The sequence below is a fragment of the Xenopus laevis genome, chromosome 8L, assembly GCF_017654675.1.
Source record: "Xenopus laevis strain J_2021 chromosome 8L, Xenopus_laevis_v10.1, whole genome shotgun sequence".
In the NCBI taxonomy this organism is placed as follows: Eukaryota; Metazoa; Chordata; class Amphibia; order Anura; family Pipidae; genus Xenopus; species Xenopus laevis.
In genome coordinates, this window is record NC_054385.1 from 13,932,108 (window position 1) to 13,954,799 (window position 22,692).

Below are 22,692 nucleotides of genomic sequence, written 5' to 3' on the forward strand. Positions count from 1 at the left end.
GAATATCTGGAATGGTGCCTTTAGGGATAGGCACTTAGGCCCTCTATGGAATGGAGAATGGAAGCTTGGAGTGCAGTATTGGGGTTATATGGGGTTGGGAGAGAAGCACCAGTGTATGTAGGGAGGCTAAGTAGTTAAAGCAGAAATGTAGGAGTTGCCAAGCCCCCTTTTCCCGTGGCTGTTAGTCTTTCCCAGGAAATGTGAGGGGTACTGTTAGCCTTGATGAAGGGGGTTATGATTGTATTTAGATTTTTAAAGAAGGATAGAGGGAAATACATAGAAAACGTTGGGCAATTTTGACCATGTTCACACTTCCCCATAGTGTAAGTGGTAGTTCGGCCCAGTTTTTAAGTGTTTGAGACAAAGATTCAGTTGTAGGGTCTAGACTGAGCTGTAGGAAGAGCTAGAGGTCTGGGTGAACCCAGGTACTTAAATGATGCAACCCATTTTAACTGTGTCTGTGGGGGAAGAGGTGGGGAGTGTCAATGCTAAATAGCTGTGATTTCTCCCAATTGATACCGAGTCCAGAGTATTTGCCCTATACGTCCTGGACCATGGTTAATAGAGTGGAGAGAGATTCTAAGGGGTCGGCTAGGTATATTAAGATATCATCTGCAAAGAGGGACACTTTCCCTGTAATGTCCCTGCCTGGTCCCCATACAAAGTTGAAAGGAGGGGAGATGAAGTTATTAACCCTGACCTTGGCAACTGGGGACTTGTACAGTAGTTTGACCCACTAGATAAATTTGTTGCCCAGGCCAAATCTATGTAGTACTTCCCAGAGGTAGTCCCACTCTACCAAGTCTCGGAGTCCAGCGAGGCCACTACTCTGGAGCCTTGGCTCTTGTGTGGGAGTTGGAGATTAGTGAAGAGATGACGAAGTTGAAGTTCATCGCCCTGTAAAGCATGAAGCTGGATTGGTCTGGGTCTATTTGGTCTTCTATGGCCCTGTGAGCCTTGTAGCCAGGATTTTAGCTAATATTTTAGCGTCTGTATTTATAAGGAATTTAGGGCAGTATGAGCTACAGAGAGTTGGCTCTCAGCCTGCCTTTAGGGTGACCACTATGAAGTCTTCAGCAAAGGATGGAGGCAGTGTTTGGGAGTCTGGGCTGCTTGGAAGGTTTCTAGAAGGCGGGGAACTATTATTAGGACTTGTGACTTGTACCTGTCCAGGGGGAGCCCATCTAGCCCAGGCTTTTATTAGATGGGAGAGTCTGAATAGCCATTTCAACCACCTCAGCTGCTATAGTTAAGTCAATGCAAAAAGATTCACTGTCATTCAAAGGCTGGTGCAAGCAGGGACGAAACTGTGTATTTATTTGCAGATTAGTGCAACGTTTAGCCATGAAAGTGAGACTAAATGAGCACAAATCTACTATACGTAACTACCATCCAGCAGCTTCTCATATACAAATAGACCAAAAGGGCACTGTGAAGGTACTGGGGAAAAAACTAAAAATGAAAAAACTAAAAAGGCGACATTGTTGGCAAAACATTTTTTTTAATCAAGGACATTGAGTATCACAATTAAGATGGTGAATACTTGAAAAAGTCACACACAAGATAGATTATGTTATTATAAAAATCATTATTGCAACGTGAATGCTACTGGATTTGGTTGCTACAATCCAGGCACCAGAGAGGATTTTAATATGTCATGCTATTTGTGAACATATTTAACTAACGCTTTTATCCTCTCTTTTCAGATCACCAGGCTACATGAATTTTCTACAGGGACAGACAATATTTCCATTCTCCCTCCCCTCCGTGTAGGGTAAGATAAAAGATAAATGTTACACTTTATGTTGCAGATTTACCGTCTATTTTGCTACAATTAATTAATTGACAAAGTAAGCTTTGCTACTTTATTTGGACGTTGAACTTGCTTCACATGACTGATACTGAAAAATATTTCCTTAACTGCATTAGATAAATGGTTGCCTGTGTATCTCTGCACTGCTCAATATACCGAAAAGTCTCCGATTATTTGTCTGATATATTTAAAGGACTTTGTGAAAAATGTAAAGGACTTTGTGTAATTGAGTCAATCTACTACGAATGTAATTGTTTCTACTATTAAGTGTTTTCCACTACTAATTGATGGTACTACTGGGGGTTAATTACGCATAATTTATGTTCATTTGATGACTTGGGGTACATCCCCGAAACGTTGCACTAATCTGCAAATAAACACGCAAGGGTTCGTCCCTGCTTGCGCCAGCCTTTGAGTGCCGGTGAATCTTTTTGCAATGTCTGACTGGGAGGGTGCCGATCCCTCCATCACCGTGCACCAGGCGTCCATTCCAGAAGGCCAGGGTGTGCGAGCGGTGCCTCTTATCCTGAATAGATCGGTCAAGCCAGTCTCTTTCTGCCGGGGATAGCATGGGTATCGGTATAGAGTCGAGGAATTGGTTCAGCTGGGGTATTGTGCATGTGGTTGAGGAGCTAGATAGTAATTGGCAAATGTTTCTGCTATTAAGTGGGGTTCGTAAATCATTTGGCCCTCCTCAGATTGGATGTGGGGAATGGCCATGGTAGGTTGCTGGTGTTTAGCCAAAAAGGCCAATGTTTACCTGTTTTTATCCCCTTTATCAAAGATTTGTTGGGAGCTATATAGCAGGGCTTTCTTTGTGGTGGAGGTAGATTCCCTAGCCAGGAATGCCTTGGCTTGCCTCACCTCCTCATAGGTTACTGCCGTTGGATTACTAAAGTGCTGCTGTTGTGCCTGTGTTAGTCCTACTTCCGCTTTACTGACTGCCTCTCTGGCCGCTGTCCTAACCTGTGCCACTGAAGCCACCAGAGAGTCCCGAGCAGCCGCTTTAGAGGCATCCCATACCATTCCCTGTGGGGCCGTTCCTGGGTTTAGTTCTCAGTACTCTTGATAGGCTTTTGTGTGTGGCTTTATTACATCAGGGTGTTTGAGCCACAAGGGGCTCAAGTACCACAATCTATATGGGGGAAAGGGGAGCCGAAGGGGAAAGAGGCCTGATAGGGATTGGGCAAGTATAGACTTGATCCGTTAGTGGAAGGATGTCCAGTAAGTTAAGGCCAGGTCTATCCTGGAAAAGACTTAGTGGGACCATGAATTGCATGAGTATGTTGAGTCATCAGAATGTTTCCAACGCCTAAAGAGCCTGCCCAATGCGATAGGTTTGTAGAACTGGTGTATATGGAATGGATTCTATCCTGAAGCAAGTCCATACCTGGTTTATATCACCCATTATACAATGTTGGTGCGGGAAGCAGGTCAGCAAGTTTTTTTTCCCTATTTGTTGAAGAAAAATATTGAAGGAGGGGCGGATCATATACGTTGACAATTGTCAACGGTTTATTGGTAATAAGACATGACATTATTCCGTATCTACCATAGTGATCAGTAGTCCGCTACAGCAACTCAAAGGGTAGATTTTTCCTGACTGATATCGATAGTCCTCTAGAGTGGGTAGAGAAGAAGGCATGAAAAGCCCAACCTACCCATGGCTTGTTTACGGCTAGGACTTTTTGGCCCATTAGATGTGTCTCCTGTAGGAGATGGATTGATGGTGAGTTTTGGTTCAGGTAGGCCCACGTGAGGCTTCATTTGTATTTAGAGTTTAGCCCCCTTATGTTTCAGGACACAATACTATAGGAAATCATTGTTATGGCGTATAAAGTATGTATCTAGGTAAAATGGCGACCTGCTTGATCTGTGTTCTGCACCTGACAAGACACCAATGGCATTGAAAGAAAGACACAAATAACACAAATAAAAAAATTGAAAAAACACCCTCCAAACCTGGGTGGGTCTTATACCCTATCCAGGTTTTAACGTGGACGTATCAAGGAAGTCACAAAACTTGTTGCAGTAGCAATTGGGTAATTGCTGTGTGTAAAGGAAGTTCACTGTGTACTGTCTATGGTACCTCATGGATATGTCAGGAGAATTTAGGGTTCTGTGTCTCAGATCTCAGGACCTGGCCAAGTATACCTATTGTATGGGATGAGGAACCCCCCTACTTCTGTGCTTTAAAGAAGGAGACCCACCCTTCCCACGCTAAAGTGTAAGGACCCTGCTTTGTGTGCCATGGGGTGCTCCCTTGTGCTGCACCAATGTTGTGTGCCATCAGGCAGGGTATCGGCTGGTGTCCCTTGCCTGTCTGAGCTTGGGGTGGGGTAGGTATGCTCCCACCACATGGTGATCAGCTGCTGGACAATAGTCTGGTGTAGGTCATGGGTCGAGAGCAGTAGGACTAAGAAAGTACATGGGGCAGAGGTCAGGAGTAGATCAACTGGATCATACCGTGTTCTCTTCTCCTAGTGAGGACTTTGGTTGGTGATCGTCGTTCTCTTGGAGGAGGTGGCGTCATCTCCTTTTGTTGAGCCATTTGTCTGCATCCTCTGGGGATTTGAAAGAACTGTGTGGTGTAGCCATCCTGGATTTGCAGCTCTGCTGGGTAGAAAAAACGGTAAGAAATGTTGGCCTCTCTAAGTCGCCTTTTGACTACGTTGAAGGATGCTGTCTTTTTCTGGATTACATAGGGCCGAACGTTCAGATTACCCCTGATATAGCCATTCCCGTTAGTGGCATATTGGGGAAAGTTCGGCTCGTTTGGCGATGTCGCCAAACGAGCGGATTCTTTGCGTCTATAGCCAGCTTAGGAATAGTATGTGCCCCTACAACTTGGTGGTTCACCTTTAGTTAACTTTTAATATGTTATAGAATGGTCAGTTCTAAGCAACTTTTCAGTTGGTCTTCATTGTTTATAATTATATAGTTTTTAAATTCCTTGCCTCTTCTTCATTCCAGCTTACAATGGGGTTCACTGACCCAAACTAAAAACAAAACAAATGCTCTGTAAGGCTACACATTCCTTGTTATTGCAGCTGTAATAGGCAGATAAATAAAGGACGATGCAAAGGTCACTCCAGCCAGCAGATGGCAGTGTTAGGCAACCCGGAAACAGCAAGGCTGATGCCATGTGACTGTGTGAGGGATGCTGGGAAATAGGAAGTGAAGGCAACAAGGTCAGGAAAGAGCATGCTGGGAAAGAGGACGTGAAGGCAACAAGGCCAGGAGAGAGCATGCTGGGAAATAGGAAGTGAAGGCAACAAGGCCAGGAGAGAGCATGCTGGGAAATAGGAAGTGAAGGCAACAAGGCCAGGAGAGAGCAGGCACAGATCTGGCAGCAGCAGCAGCAGCAGGAGGAGGAGGAGGGAGACAGAGATCCCCAGGGATGTAAAGTTGGGAAAGTGCAGGAGAGGCTGCAGCAACTGCCAGTTCCACTTAGTGTGTCTGTGAGTGTCAGTCAGGGAAGGATTTCACTTTCTCTGCAATTGAGGCCCCTCAGGTTCCAGTTCCAATAGGCTTCACTGTAGCTGGTGCAGATCTAGGGCCCAGTTAGGGACTCAGGGAATTGTTCCATAAGAAGCAGAAGGTTCATTAGTCAGGTCCCTTCTCTGGGCAGAGTAGGTTAGAGCCCCAGGTTCCAGTGTCCGTTAGGGTCAGCGACCCCGGCTTAACTAGTGGCCCAGTTCTACACAAAAAGAGAGTCAGGACGACAGAGCAGTTACTGCACTCCCTGGGAACGTGGATATCCACTAAGTGATTACACATTGTGTGTCGTGGAATTCATGGCGACAACAGCAGGGATTACAGATAAGTGGCACCAACACAAAGTCTACACAACAAGCACAACTGTCACTTATATGTGCTGCACCACAGGCTTAATAACTGTCCTAGAATAGAGCATTTGCTACACTACTTTGTATTACTCCTCTTTCTATTCACACTCTCTCCTATTCATATTTCAGTCCCTTATTCAAGTCAAGGCATGGTTTCTATGGTAAATTGAACCCTAGCAACCAGCTTTCTGAAGTTGCAAACTGGAGAGCTGCTAAATAACTCAGAATATCAGTCTCTACATCATACTAAAAGTTAATTTTAAAAGTGAACAACTCCTTTGAATGTATGGAGATTTTTGTTCATCAGCTGTCCAGTTTGGATTTTTAGTAGCTAACTTGTTGCTAGGGTCCAAATTCCCCTAGCAACCAGGCAGTGGCTTAAAAATTAAAAGATACATTGTGGAAGACTATGCTACACTTCAGAAACAAAACTCCCTACACAATAGAGTTGGTAAAAGGGCCACAACTATAGCAAGGCCTGTAGGCCATGTCCCGCCTCCCACTAGTCACATGACAGCTCTGTACCAATGGCACCTCTAGCTAAAAGCTTTTCATGGCTCAGGCTGCTGGAACAGGGGATATAAATGAATGGTCAGTTCATAAACTCATATATAATATAGAAAATGTTTTCCAAGTCTCATTACAGTGTCAGTGTCGCACAGAGCAGAACCCCCAATCTCTGTCCCACCCTGCATGTTATGAAGTCTCGGACATCAGTAGTGGGGTTTAGTAAAAGGTGATAACCAGGCGGTGATAACAGAGTTGCTGCTCTTTTCAGACAGAACTAATCGATCCGGAAGAGTATGGCAGCGAGCAGGTATGTGCTACATTGTGTTGTGTGTTACTGTATAGAATACGCTTTGTGTGTCCCACCCCCAGTGCCCAAATACTGTTCTATTCAGGGACTCTCCCTGTACCTTTATATAGGGGTAGACAGAAGACTTTTGAACAAGTACCTACCTACCTACCTCTAGTTTCAGCCCTGCCTATAACTAAAAGGTATCATGTATTTTATTAACTCAGCCGGTAGCCTTGTGCCTTTATATGGTCACATAACCCCCCTCAGTGACTTCTAATATCCATATCATTTACGGTGGGGGGTACCATGAATGATACTCAGAGTTCCCTGTATAACTCAGCCTGCAGCCTTGTGGTCTTTATATGGTCACAGAACCCCCTCAGTAACTTCTAATATCCTTATCATATACAGTGGGGGTACATTATCCCTTATAATACATGAGTGATACTCAGAATTCCCTGTATAACTCAGCCTGCAGTCTTGTGCCTTTATATGGTTACATAAACCCCCTCAGTGACTTCTAATATCCTTATCACTTACAGTAGGGGGTACATTATCCCTTATAATACACAAGTGATACTCAGAGTTCCCTGTATAACTCAGCCTGCAGTCTTGTGCCTTTATATGGTCACATAACCCCTCAGTGATTTCTAATAACCTTATCATTTACAGTAGAGTACATTTACCCTTATAATAAATGAGTTATACTCAGAGTTCCCTGTATAATTAAGCCTGCAGCCTTGTGTCTTTATGGTCAGAAATCCCTTTAATGACTTCTAATATCCTTATCATTTACAGTAGGGGGTACATTATCCCTTATAAAATACAAGTGATACTCCGTGTTCCCTGTATAACTCAGCCTGCAGCTTTGTGTCTATATGGTCACATACGGTAACCCCTCAGTGACTTTTAACATCCTTTATCATTTACAGTGGGGGTACATTATCCCTAATAATACATGAATGATACTCAGAGTTCCCTGTATAATTCAGCCTTTTGCCTTGTGCCTTTATATGATCACAGAACCCCTCATTGACCCCTTTAATATCCATATCATTTACAGTAGGGGGTAACATTTCCCTTATAATACATGAGTGATACTCAGAGTTCCCTGTATAACTCTGCCTGCAGCCTTGTGTCTATATCGGTCACAGAAACCCCTCCGTGACTTCGAATTATCCTTATCATTTACAGTGGGAGATACATTATCACTTATAAAATACATGTGATACTTAGTGTTCCCTGTATACCGTAACTCAGCCTGTAGCCTTGTGCCTTTATATGGTCACATAACCCCTCAATGACTTCTAATATCTTTATAATTTACAGTTGGGGAGTTCAATTTACCTTATAGTACATGAGTGATACTCAGAGTTCCCTGTATAACTCAGCCTGCAGCCTTGTGCCTTTATATGGTCACATAACCCCTCAGTTATTTCTAATATCCTTATCATTTACAGTAGGGGTACATTTACCCTTATAATTAAATTAGTGATATTCAGAGTTCCCTGTAAATTAAACCTGCAGCCTTGTGTCTTTATGGTCAGAAATCCCCTCAATGACTTCTAATATCCTTATCATTTACGTAGGGGGTACATTATCCCTTATAAATACAAGTGATACTCAAGAGTCCCTGTATAACTCGGCCTGCAGCCTTGTGTCTATATGGTCACAGAACCCCTCAGTGACTTTTAATATCCTTATCATTTACAGTAGTGGGTTCAATGTACCTTATAATACATGAGTGATGCTCAGAGTTCCCTGTATAACTCAGCCTGCAGTCTTGTGTCTTTATATGGTCACAGAACCACTCAGTGACTTCTAATATCCTTATCATTTACAGTAGGGGTTATATTATCCCTTATAATACATAGTCATAAGTGATACTCAGAGTTCCCTGTATAACTCAGCCTTCAGTCTTGTTCCTTTATATGGTCACAGAACCTTTTGTTGACTATATCCTTATCATTTACAGTAGGGGGTACATTATCCTTTATAATACACAAGTGATACCCAGAGTTCCCTGTATAACTCAGTCTGTAGACTTGTACATTATCTATATAATCTATACAGTATCAGCACAGTAGTTATAAACAGAGAATTTTGGAGTCAGGTCCAACAACACTGCCTTTTCCATCTTTTCTTGCAAGATGTAGCATCTCTATATTCCTTACTCTCCCCGTTTTTCTTCCTGTATTCCCTGTGGTGTGTCTGTACTGATTTATTTGCCCCACCGCTGCCCCTCCATTCCTACCTGGCACATGACCCACCAGATGGCCGTGTCTCTGAAATCTCTGTTAGTGATCACCATAGACCTTCATTTAGTGGCTCTTACATTCCTGGGACTAGGGAGCTGCCCCTGGAGACTGTTGTATCCCCCAGGCTGTTGTGTAAGGATGTCTGTCTGTGTAATACTATTGGGTCTGTGTGTCCTGACACTCAGTAATTTGCTGCCTCCCTGTCCCATAGGTTTGGTGAAGTCTATTATGGGAAAGTTTATATCCCTCTATATGAAAAGAATATTATTCCTGTATGACAGTGGGACAGACACATGCGGCTTGCTCTGGGAGGTAGATAATTTGGGGGAGTCTGCAGTATGAGAGCCCCAGTCTAAAGCAAAAGTGGTGGTACCGGGGGGGGGTGGTATATACCAATATACAGCCTGGCATCTCAGTGCTCCCTGTATTGTGCCTTATTTTCTGTCATTTGTCAGGTTACCTCTGGGATATTGACGGTAACTTCATGTGGAACAGGACTGGAGCTGGTGAGTTCCTGAGTGGGTGGCACTCGCTTTCCAACTGTCACCTCTGCCTTAAATGAAGCTGTATAATTATTTGCTGTGTATTTCTCTCTGTGCTGCGCAGAGTACAGGAGTAATGTGCCCGTATGTTCAGTAAGTTTGCATGTAGTTACCCAAGTTACATAGTTATGAAGTTAAATCGGGTTGAAAAAAGACAAAGTCCATCAAGTTCAACTCTTCCAAATGAAAACCCAGCATCCATACACACAGCTCTCCATACCTGCACATAAATTATATATACCCATATCTATACTAACTATAGAGTTTACTATCACAATACTTGGTATCACAATAATTTGGTATTACGTCTGTCCAAAAATCATCCAAGTCCCTCTTAAAGGCATTAACTGAATCAGCATCACAACATCACCCGGCAGTGCATTCCACAACCTCACTGTCCTGACTGTGAAGAACCCCCTACGTTGCTTCAAATGAAAGTTCTTTTCTTCTAGTCTGAAGGGGTGGCCTCTGGTACGGTGATCCTCTTTATGGGTAAAAAGGTCCCCTGCTATTTGTCTATAATATCCTCTAATGTACTTGTAAAGTGTAATCATGTCCCCTCACAAGCGCCTTTTTTCCAGAGAAACAACCCCAACCTTGACAGTCTCCCCTCATAATTTGTCTTCCGTCCCTTTAACCAGTTTAGTTGCACTTAGTCTCTGCACTCTCTCCAGCTCATTAATATCCGTCTTAAGGACTGGAGTCCCAAACTGCACTGCATACTCCAGATGAGGCCTCACCAGGGACCATTAAAGAGGCAGAATTATGTTTTTATCCCTTTTTTATGCAAGACAGAACTGTATTTGCTTTAGTGGCCACACAATGACACTGCCCAGAATTAGACAACTTGTTATCTACAAAAACCCCAAGATCCTTCTCATTTAAGGAAACTCCTAACACACTGCCATTTAGTGTATAACTTGCATTTATATTATTTTTGCCAGTGATCCAGTAACAAATACACAGTATATAGGTGTATATAGGATTATACTGAGGGGGCTGCATGTCTCCGGTCCCTTATTAGGGCCACACATATTTATCCCTTGTCCTGTTCTGTACAAGATCAGTGCAGTATATGAAACCCAGCTAATTAGTAGTTGAGCCCTGTGTGCAGGACAGTGGGCATTATAGCAAAGTGATAAAGCCATTTTGTTGCCAGAGAATGCTCTGATCACTCCACTTGATGCTGCTGGAGTCGGTGCTCATCTTCTTCATCCTCCTCTTCATCCTCCTGGCTTTCCCATCCTGCCAGTTCATGGGTGCCAGCAGAGCAGGTGAGTGGCAGCTGGACAGAAGTGCAGGTAGGAGGGAAGAGACCATCTAGTTAATGACTTGTTCTATCGTCTCACCTACACTATCCTGCTGGTTCTGGCTGCTCCTTAGGGCTCTTATAGATGAGCGTTTTTAGCTGCGCTCCCATGCGTTCCAGTTTCATGCGTTCAGCCGCAGGGGAGCACAGGAGTAGACGCACTGAATTGTTTCAATGTGGCTGTGCTCACACAGACGCATGTAAGCACCGAATGCAGGTAAAATGCAACATGCTGCATCCCAACCTGCGTTTGGCGTTTACATGCATTTGTGTGAGCACAGCCATATTGAAAAGAATTCAGTGCGTCTACTCCTGCGCTCCCCTGCAGCTGAACACATGAAACCAGAACGCAGGTAAGAGCCCTTACTGGGGTCTCATGCACATGTACCTCTGCTTATTATTCTCTCTCCCCATTCCTTATCTCTCAATTGTTCCTGTTTCTTCTAGAGTGAAGTATTTGGGCCTTTTCTCATACTTGCTTATTTTGGGGGTTGCTGCTGTGCATTACTGGCAGCTCATTGGTGATCAGACTTTGTCCAACATACATACTCCAATGCTCGGTTGAATCAGCCTATTTATATGCTTGCAGGATTTTGTCTCTCTCATGGTGTGTTATCTTTCTGTTCTAGACTTTTTTTATTCTGACATTCGTTTCATGATAGAGGGACCTAGAACCAGGGTAGGACTAAGTCAACAATGTTTCCTAGGCACCCAGATGGCTACTCTCCAACCCCCTGTGTGAGCAAAGCATAAGAAGGGAATGGATTGGAGAGTAATGAAGTGGAAGGGAAGGACACGTAGGGGGAAGAGACAGAAGTAGGGTGGAGAGCAACAGGGGGAATGAACCACCTGGACTAGGGGTAGGCAGAACACTTTTGAACAGGTACCTACCTATCTACCTCTAGTTTAAGCCCTGACTATAACTAAAAGGTATCGTGTCCGGATAGAGGGACCTAAAACTGAAAGACGAACAGTAGTTGCGCAGACCGTATGGGTCGTAATGGTGGTGGTTCAACTCATCCTGTATTGCCCGTAAGGTCACTCTGATGTTCGATTATCCCAGAAGTCCATCTTTATCTCATAGCGATGATTATTTTATTATGCTTGGAGTCAACTTGTATGTTCAACTATTTCTTATACCTTGTATGAATCAGTCTGCTTGACTGTCTGTAATGTATGTATGTTCTGTGTTTCAAAAAGAAATAAAACTTACCTTTTAAAAAAAAATAACAAAGATATCATTTCAGAATAGAGGGACCTTAATATGAACGATAAATGGGGTTATGTAATAATACTAAGCTTTCCCAGGAGCAATAACCCATAGGAGCCAATCAGCAGGATTCGTGTTACAACCCTGTTTGTAACACGAAATGATTAAGGCTGAGGACACAATACATTTTTTTTACTTTGCTTAAACAACCTGGTGGAAGATTGCCTTTATTTGAGTGCCTGCTCCGTTGTACTTTTTGGTTTGTCCCCTCCGTCTGCTGAGGGCTCAGGGTGGTGAACCTGGGCCACTTGTTGTGAGACCCTCATTCAAGGTTTATTATAGCTCTCAGATTACTCTCAGGAACACTCCTGGCAAACCAGTCCCCTGCTGGCTTCGCTCACACACAAACACACGAACCCTGTGAGGTGAGTATTTACCCAGGCAGCCGAATTTAAGAGCACATTGAAAATCTATTCTGCCATCCGTTTGAGGGGTCCTTGCAACTAAACTCGGTGAAAAAGCTCATTGTATCCCCCTGTTCTCACTTGCAGGGCATTATATATATGACCCAGATTTGTTAAACCACTGTAATATTGGTAATACTTTCCTTTTTTAAATGTGACTGGACTGCAGGCTTACATAGATCTTCTCTTTGTGCAGATATGAAGGGGGCGTGGGAGCTCCTACCAGCAACAGGTCACCTGCTCCCCATACAAAGATTTCAATAACTGGAGGATTGAGAAGGACGGTAAAGTGAAAGTGGGGATGTATTTCATTCCTTGCAGCTCAGAGTTTAATTCAAGAAGGAGAATCTGATTACATTTTCACAAGCTGGAAGTGGTTGGAGAGAAAGCTTTGAACAGTTACCACCAAAGCCTGGTGTGGAACATGGAGGAGCACAGAGGGGAGTCAGTACCACTTATCTTTTCCCACCTCTCCACCAGACTCAGATTCAGCTCTTGGACAACCCAGTGATATGATATTCTGCCAACCTCAGTGCCCTGACTTACTCTGCTTTACTAATTTTCTACCTACTGCACTAGCGGAGAAGGATCTACTACATCCCACATGGTTTGATCAGAGCAGAGGGGTTATAGGAGATTTTACCCAAGTAATATGGTGGTATGTATGGAAGCAACTACCCGCCAAACAAAATGGTGCTATGTGGGTGAGACCTTAATTCTACTTGTTTGTCTGCACGTGTGAGAGAGAGAATGTTTGTGAGTGAGCATTACAGTGCAGTAAGTGTGCACATGGCTACCTGTGGCTGTTGCACCGAGGTAACCCACCAGATTGCCGCTGTCGGGCTGAATGCAGTGTCATGTCCTTTATTCTGATTTCCCAGTGCCTCCCACCTGGACTTTACTTCCTTCTGGGAGTTGTTGTTCAGCAAGAGGCAGAGGGGTCTCTCTCACTCTCCCTTTCTCTCTCTCACTCTGCACAGGGCCACCATCATTGGGGCACAATCGGCCTAGGCCTAGTAAATTTCAACTTACAAGGGGGCCCGGGGAAGAAGAATCTGATGCTGACTCTGCTACTGCTGGAGAAGGAGGAAGGAGCCGCCGGATAAGAAGCCCCTGGAGGGGGTGAAGAAGACTTGCTGCTGAACTTTGGAGGTAAGTTCCACTGAACCCCAATGTTTCTTTTTCCCTTGGCCACCTTTCAGTAGGGGTCCTGTTCACCAATGTATGTATACAGATGTGGTTGTGCACCTTTTGAGTGCATATGGTCTGGCCTACATAGAACATACATGTGTCAGTAAGACCTAGGGTTCATTAATTAAGTGGAGGGCAGCGTGCAAAGAACAAGTGCAAGCCACCATTATTGGACACTGCCTTTTATTATCTATTAATTTTTTTTAATTTGTCTTGTGTTTTACTTCCCTTTTAGAAGGATTTGTTCTTACTAGGATACATTTGAGCGTCAGTATCACGTTAAACTAAATTATATATTATATGTATTTGTATCTTTCCCTCCAGCTTTTTTTGTTATGTCTGTATGTGCCAGTGGGTACATGAGTATACAGGCTACATTCCATGATGGGGAATGGTGGGAGATTCCGAGGAATGACCATTAGAAACTGAACCTGCAACCAGTTAGCCCAGTGTAAGAATGCTTGGTGGAGCAGCTGTACCCACAGGAGGACTGGCATGTGTCACTGACAGGTACTGAAGAGCTGGGTGGGGTATTAGGAATCACACTGACATATACCATGGAAAGCAGGGTTTCTTATAAAACAAGAACATAGGTAAATTTCACTTTCATTCTTCTTTAACTTTTCTTTGTTTTTTCTCTGCTTATTCATTCCATTCTCACATCCCCCACCCCATCTATATGTTACCCCTCCCAAATGTGACCAGTACCCAGAATAAAGACACACACACACAGCAGTTGGTGTTAAATCTGTGTAAGTCACAGTTTTATTGACAATAATTAGAAAACTGCGCTATTTGATCCGAGGAAGGCAAAAACCCTCTAGCAAGCTTCACTAGAGGGAAAAATTCCTTCCTGACCCCTTAACGGCGATCGGATTTGCTCCCAGGATCAATGCGCCAAATTAAGCAAGGGAAGCAGGGTGAGGGAAGCAGAAGGGAATATGGCAGCATATACATTAGCGCCATTAAGCTGCCAGGTGAACGCTGCATTCCTCTCCATTCCATTTGACCACAAGTAGCCTACAGACCCGGCCTCTGCAGTCTTGAGGGATGGAGTGAAAAGGAATGCAGGGTCTACCGAGTAGCTTAAAGGTGCTTCTGTCTATGGAACCATATTTTGGGTAAAAGAAGGGGCACCGCTGTTGGAATTCAGGTGGAGGGAATGGAAATAGAATGTAATATGGCAGCATACACATGAGCGCCATTAAGCTGCTAGGTGAACACTGCATTCCTTTCATTCTATTGGACCCGAGGCAGCCTGCAGACCCGGCTTTGCAGACTGTGGGATGGAGTGAAAAGGAATGCAGGGTCTACCGAGCAGCTTAAGGGTGCTCCTGTCTATGAAACCATATTTTAGGTGTAAGTGGGGGCACCGCTGGTGGAATTACGGTGGAGGGAATTGAAACAGAGGGAATATGGTAGCATACACATGAGCACCATTAAGCTGCTAGGTAAATACTGCATTCCTTTCATTCTATTGGACCCGAGGCAGCCTGCAGACCCGGCTTTGCAGACTGTGGGATGGAATGAAAAGAAATGCAGAGTCTACCGAGCAGCTTAAGGGTGCTCCTGTCTATGGAACCATATTTTAGGTGTAAGTGGGGGCACCGCTGGTTGGAATTACAGTGGAGGAAGTTGAAACAGAGGGGAATATGGCAGCATACACATGAGCACCATTAAGCTGCTAGGTGTGCACTGCATTCCATTCCATTGGACCGCAGGCAGACTGTAGACCCAGCTTCTACAGCCCGAGGGATGGAGTGGAATGCAGGGTCTACCAAGTGGCTTAAGGGTGCTCCTGTCTATGGGACCATATTTTAGTTATAAGGGGGGTGCACCACGTGTGGAATTATGGTGGATTAGAGTGGAGGCAGCGCTGGTGGAATTGCAAATGGCTCACTCACCTCTGTGTCATGAAGATAACTACACAGAGGTGCATCGGTACTTGGTACCGAGGAAACTGCCGGTGGTGTTGGTGGCCGCTTGGTGGTTGCGAGGGCTGTCTGCAAACCAAACAAAATAACGTTAAACTCATGCCACAGGTTTTTACATTAGCAAGTGATATCTCTGTAGAAATTCTATTATATTTGGGGCATTTTAATCAGAAAATATGGCGGTTAAGCAAATTAACATTACTATATGAGTTTGCACCATTTCCCTCGACTTTCTGTGATTATGGGTCAAGTTGCAAATCGCAGGTTTCTCTGCATTTTCAAGCCTTTTGATCCATCTCAATTCCTTGCCAAAATGATGAGATACACTTCCCATTGGTTTCTATGGAATCTCAATAGGTTCAGTTGCACAGGAGTTATATGTTCTTTTTGTGGTTGTTTTTTTACAAAATAGCAGCATTGTAATGGATTTCAATACATCAGCCCCTTATACTTTCCATTACAAAATAGAAATATTTTAAGAAATATATTTCATAAGAAACTGTACCTGGATATCTCTCCATGTTCTTCTGAGAATGGCCTGGTTCATCGCCTCTAGTGTTTTATAGAGGTATCTCAGTTGGGCTTTGGCCTTCCTCTTGTCCTGCTGGAACTCTGACATCAACCTCATCTTCCACCACCTGGTGTTTCGCATGCTCTCTTTGGCCATCCAGTAATCATAGAGTGCCCATTTCATTTGGCATATGATGTCCTGCCTCATGCACTTCAAATAAAGGGCCGCCAGTGGTCCCTCAAACTCCATGATCTCACAGATCCCCTCCTCCTCCATGTAGATCCACTCTAAGCCCTAGAGAAATGTAAGAAACAAGAAGACATTAAGTTTCCAGCAGTTTGTGTTTAATCCCCAGTAATAATGAGAGTAACAATTTCTTCCCTTAGGCACAATAAGCAAAGCAATATGTATTTATTACCACTAGGGGAGCTGTTACATTGATCTCTATAGACAGAGCAAATAACATGGCAACTCTCACTAGTAAGTTCTAACACTAAATATGGGAATTGTAACACTCGGGGCAAACACTAAGCTAAACCCTGTTATATTTCTATTTAATCACATTTACATGGAAGATACACAATGTTTATCATTGGGTTAGTATCCCCTTTAACCCCTCGGGTACCTTTGTCAGCAGCCACTTTAGAGAGCAGACTTACCTTCTGATTGCCTTTTATTGAAAGGCGGTCCATGATGGCACGCAGGCCCATCTCCGACGCCCCTGTAATATAAAATAGAGATTTGGGAAGGTTAGAGTTAATATGGAGAGGTGCCATATGTATAGAGACAGCACATAGGAACAAGCACATTTACTAATAGGATTTATTTGCCATGATATTATGCCCAGCGCAACAGTAAATGAGCCCTATTTTGTTGTGCTTTTCATGAACCTGTTGATCTAGAACTGTTCTAATGCTCTGATTGGCTCCCCATCTGCTCTAAATTGCATAATACATTATTTGCCCCACCTCCAGCGGAGCCCCATGTTAGGGGTGCCCTGGAATTGGAAAACATACAGTCCAGTTTTTAGTAGTGGGATAAAGTGCATTGCTGGGGTGGGGCTGTACAGTCAATTCCAGGGACAATAGTGGGTTGGGACCAACCTGGGGGGACTGCCATGTACAGGGACAGATAAAAGATGAATCCCCCGTCTCACAAATCTACAGGTGAGAATAAAGAAGAACAGCTATAGATACATCTATAATGAGCAGCATGGCAACTCCTACAGCCAAGGGATAAGCTAATCTTACTGTTCCAAGCACATGTTATAGAGGGGGAAATACAGGAGCAGTACCTTTGTCCAGAGGATCCCAAATGGGAAGATGTTATCTCTGGCAGGGGTCACTGAAGTCTTCTTTCTTCTTCTCTTCTTCTCTTCTCTTGCTGCTCTCTCTCTCTTCGTCTCTTTCACTGTCTCTCTCAAATCTCTGTCTCTCTCTCAAATCGACCGTCTCTCTCAAATCGCTATCTCTCTCAAATCTCTCGGGATATTTCACTTTTTGGGGAGAAATAAGAGACTGTTAGAAGGAGCAAATTAATGCCAATGCATAAACTACAGATCCCATAATGCACTGTGAGGTCTTTACCCACTATAAGGCTATTACTGGAAGTGAGGGAGCCTGACTGCTGTTGCGTGTGCTATTTAGCTGACAAAAATGTTGGGCAACCAGGCTGTAGACTTTTATCACTGGCATGTGGAAAGGGCCTTCATCTCCCATGATGCACTATAAGGGTTGACCATAAGAGGTAGGTAGCATTTGTATTGCTTATAATGTCATGATGAGGGCTGGCTTGTAACAGGACTACAGATCCCATCATGCTCTATGATTCCTTGGTTATATCAATACAGGGGCCACATTCCTATTGAATCCATTTCCCCCTGCATGTACCCAGTGTGCCTGCTTCCCATAACCAGCTCTGCTCTGATCAGTGCCCCCTGCACCCATAATGGCAGGAATCCTAAGGGCAGACATTTATTCTTCTGATTTGTGCTACTTGTCTTTCTACTTAAGCCTCTCTGAACCGTCCCCCACTCTAGTGCTGAGGCCACTGACTGTTGCTACGATGAGTGTGACCGTTGGCAAATGACCGTTGGCAAATGACGTTGGCAAATGACAGTTGGCATTTTCAGCAGAGGCAGAGAAAATTGTCTAATGGTTCAGAAAAAAACTACAAAAACAAGTAAACACCAAACACCCATTGCCTTAGAACTATAAGTTTTTCTGCTCTCACTCCCATTAGAGAGGCAGATGGGGAGATTTTAGGCACTTTGACACCCACATGTGTTAGTAGATTGGGGGGCAGGGCTGCCATCAGAAGCCCATTTTCAGCTGATTCCCTGTATAAGTGTAATATGTAGGTGTCTGTATCCAAATAAAAAGACAAGTCAGTATTAATGGAATATATGTTCAGTGCCTCTCAACAGGCTGCAGTCCCCGTGTACAATTACAGACATGTCACATGTAAATAAAGTAATAGCCAGAGAGCACAATGGATCTTATACCATCATAGTGTATTTATTGCAGGAAAGTCATGCCAAGTTGCCTTAAATGACTCCCCCTTTCCTGCTTGTCACACACATGTCATTTGGAACAGTTTCATGACAAGCAGCTCCCCAAGCAATTAGAGTGCTAGGCAATGGGACAATTTTGGCAGCGATGGCCCCACTACCCAAGCTGCTATAAATGATGGGTGACAAAACACCCGAAATTGCCCTTTGTATCATCTAAATATGCCCCCCTGCTCCCCATAAATGGATCTGCTGCACTTACCTCTGTATCCAGAAATGAAATAACGGTCATCTGTACCTGAGCCGTTACATCACCTTCCTTGCAGCTTTCAGCCAATCAGAGCTGAGCTGGGAGTGATGTCACGGAGATAAGGCATGATATCCCAGTAACTGACAGCCAATCACATGCTCAGGTACAGATCAAACTTGCACAGTCTAAAACAACACTAATAAAGTCCAAACATAAGCAGCTTTAGAAGCAGCGCCCCCATCAGATCTCCTGGGACCCCTGACTGGACTCCCCCTGTCCCCATTTAGATCTGTGTTGTCACTGAACTACAGCTCAGCTACTAGTTATCACAGGGACTGCTGGGTAGTTTAGCAATGGCTAGAGACATACACAGATCAGTGAGACAGTGATGGGGGCAACCACTGAGGGGGTACAGGGGTTCTGCATTCAGCGTAGGAAGTGTAACTTTAGTACCAAATGTCACATATAGAACAAAAAGTTTGATCCTGTTGTGCACTATTCTTATGTCAGGGAGGATGCTGGGAGTTGTATCCCAGTTATCTAAATACATTTTTTCTATCGCTGCCGCCCAGTCGAACCCGTATGTTGTTGATCCACATCTTGCTTGGGCTGGAAGCTGTAGCCCTATCCAATGGATGTTAATTGCCTATGACAAGCTGTAGCTACAAGTGCTTATAATTGTATATTATAGGCTAGTTTTATATTCAGGAATGTGCGTGTCCCTCTTTGAGTGAACCATAGATACAGAGGTTTTTCTGCTCACAGTGAAAGCTGCAGGGTCTGTTGTGAAGCACTCACTGAAGCACTTAGTTACTCATGTAACCCAGCACCTAATCATTTGCCACTTCTGCAATATGTTTCCTTCTCAACTGATGACAAATTCTCTTTAAGTAGAAAGAGATACAAAAGCTACAAAACCTCAATAACCCTCAAACTGACTTTTATACAAAGGGAAGTATTCTTAGAAACTGTGGAATTATAGGAGATAAGCGTATGAGCTCACACTCTGGTTTGCTTCCCCTTTATCCATAGCTAAGCATGGTGTAACTCTGTCCCATTTTCTCCACAGATGAAGGAGTATGACAGAAGGCGACCACTCCAGCACCAACGGGAGGAAAGGAAAAAAGAATGAGATCCTGATAACCCGGCACAGCTCTCTCCAGAGCCAGTGAGTCAAACTGCTCATTCATTGATCATCCTGCCCTGTGTAACACTCCTCTCCTTTTATACAGCAATGCCAATACACAGAGGCAGACTTTAACAGACGAGTAAAATCATTGGTGGGTACCACTTGGTTAAGCATCACTCAATCAATCGCTAACCATTTGGCTGTACATTTAAAGGGGCGCTTCACCTTCAAGTTAACCTTTAGTATGTTATAGAATGGCTAATTCTAAGCAACTTTTCAATTGGCCTTCATTTTTTCGAGTTTTTGAATGATGTACCTTCTTCTTCTTCTTCTTACTTTTTCCAGCTTTCAAATGGGGATCGCTCACCCCATCTAAAAAACAAATGCTCTGTAAAGCTACACCTTTAATATTAGCACTACTTTTTATTACTAGACTTTGTATTCAGTTTCTCTCCTATTCATATTCCAGTCTCTTATTCAAATCAATGCATGGTTGCTAGGGTAATTTGGACCTTAACAACCAGATTGCTGAAATTACAAACCGGAGAGCTGCTGAATAAAAAACTAAATAATTCAATAACTACACATTATAAAAGCCAATTGCAAATTGTCTCAGAAGATCACTCTCTGCATCAGATTAAAGTTAATGTAAAGGTGAACAACCCCTTTAAGATCAGTGATGGGTGCCTGTATAAGGAACACCCGGGAGCAGAATAAACATGGTGGCTCCTCTATTTCCATCAAAATACTCAATACTCGGGTTGTTAAAATGGAAGAGGAGAACTGGGCAGACCGAAAAGGTTAAGTATCATCTTCACTGTCTTCTCTTAATGTATTAAGACAGACTAATAGGGGACAGCTGAATTGTGCTTAGTACAGGGAATACCTATGCTGCCATAGTTTTATGGGATCTCTCTGTACAGACTATGAGAAAACTTAGGGGCTGTTCCTGCTGAATTGTGCTTAGTACAGGGAATACCTATGCTGCTATAGTTTTATGGGATCTCTTGGTGCTGGTATCTTTATGATATTTAGGGGCTGTTGCTGTTACATTGTGCTTAGTACAGACGAGTATTACAGACTATGAGAGAACAGGGAGATGCCAGTGATATCAGGGGTGTAATTGTTGCCTTGACAAAAGTGCAAATGGAATATCTGCTTTACATTCACTGACTATGTCCCAAATAATGTCAGGCCATTCCCCCTTTTCCCTGCAGCTAAGAGACGTAACACATAAGACAAGGGGAGAAATCAGAATACATTTCCCTCTTACTATTTCCATTAGACAAAGGGACAATAAAAAGTGAATGTGAAAATCAGATGTTATTAAGTGCGGGTGCAACTGGAGTTCTGCAGAAGTTCATTTCAGTCCATTTAGCAGATTTGCTGCTTTGTAACAACTCTCAGCTTGTAGGTCAGTTAAAGTGAGATTTGGGTAAAAGCTAATAGTTACAAAACTCCAGGTATGGATTGACTCCCATCCAACTGGTATAAGGCTCTGGCAGAACAACTAGACCCCAACTTTTTAAACACGCTGCAAAAATCCTTTGAAACTGAAGCCCTCCCCCCCTCATTTTGGGAAGCCCTCATAGTAGTAATTCCAAAACCGGGAAAAGACCCGGGTAGGTGTAGCTCCTATCGACCAATCTCCCTTATAAACATGGATGCAAAAATCCTTGCAAAAATACTGGCAACAAGACTCCAAAGGTATTTAATAGACCTCGTACATCCAGACCAATCGGGTTTATGCCGGTAGATCCGCAAACATCAATATTAGAAGAGTTTACACCAATATATCTATTCAACATGGAAAATTGGGAAATAGAATAGAATTCAGCAAAGGCATTTGACTCAATAGAATGACCCTACCTCTGGGAAACTCTGCATAGGTTTAATTTGGGCAGTCAGTTTATTAGATGGATTCAGATGTTATACCACCAGCCAACAGCAACAATTAGAATAAATGGCCTAATATCCGCCCCATTCTGACTAGCCAGAAGCACTTGCCAGGGCTGTCCCCTCTCCCCTTTCCTTTTTGCGTTAGCAATAGAAACCCTTCCCATTGCAATTCATGCATCGGATCAAATAAACGGCCTTGACCGAGGTCCAATCACTGAGAAAATATCCTTATATTTATCTAGCGGACACCCAAAACTCACTAACGGTGCTCCTTAATGTAGTGGAGCAGTTTTGATCAATATCTGGTCTGAAAATAAACTGGGATAAGTCCCTTCTATTCCCACTAGACCATCAAGACCCCCTCAATCTCCCACCCAATGCACCGTTAAAATGGGTCAATAAGTTCAAGTACCTAGGTCTCACAGTACATTTAGATTTCACACAACATATACAAAAAAAATCTGGATCCAATAATTATAAAACTTACCACTGACCTACAAGGTGGACAAACCTCCCATTAACTAAATGGGGAAGGATCAATCTAATTAAGATGATTTATCTTCCAAAAATCTTATACCACCTACATAATACTCCAGTCCATATTCCTCCGTCCTTCTTCAAAAAGATCAACCGTCTGGTTCTCCCTTTTATCTGGAACCAAAAAAACCCTAGAATTGCCTGGATTAAATTGATGGCAGAACAAGAAGATGGAGGCTTAGCCATGCCTAACTTTCAGCTATATGATTTAGCAGCCCATCCTGACCCATACAATCCCAATATGGTATTACAAAATTTACGGACATGGGAACTCTCCCACCTACCATTACCACACCATATAGAGCCTGGACTCAAACCTTGAAAATCCTCAAAAAGGGCCCGGTCACGTTCACCCTCAACCTGCCACTATGGGGCAACTCCCATCTATCCCATTTTCGTCACCTAGAAGACTTTATATATTGGCCAAAACAGGGAACACCTAGGGGATGTCCTACAGAACGGTACCTTTCTTACCCATGAAGAGCTTCA

At 43.5% G+C, this 22,692-nt stretch overlaps 1 long non-coding RNA gene across 1 annotated transcript; it reads left to right on the forward strand.

Moving 5' to 3' along the window:
• The first annotated feature begins 17,342 nt into the window (after positions 1–17,342).
• On the forward strand, positions 17,343–19,757 carry LOC121397111. Its single transcript, XR_005963459.1, has 2 exons — positions 17,343–17,625; positions 19,708–19,757. It is a non-coding gene; the product is annotated as an uncharacterized LOC121397111 (long non-coding RNA).
• Positions 19,758–22,692: the final 2,935 nt, after the last annotated feature.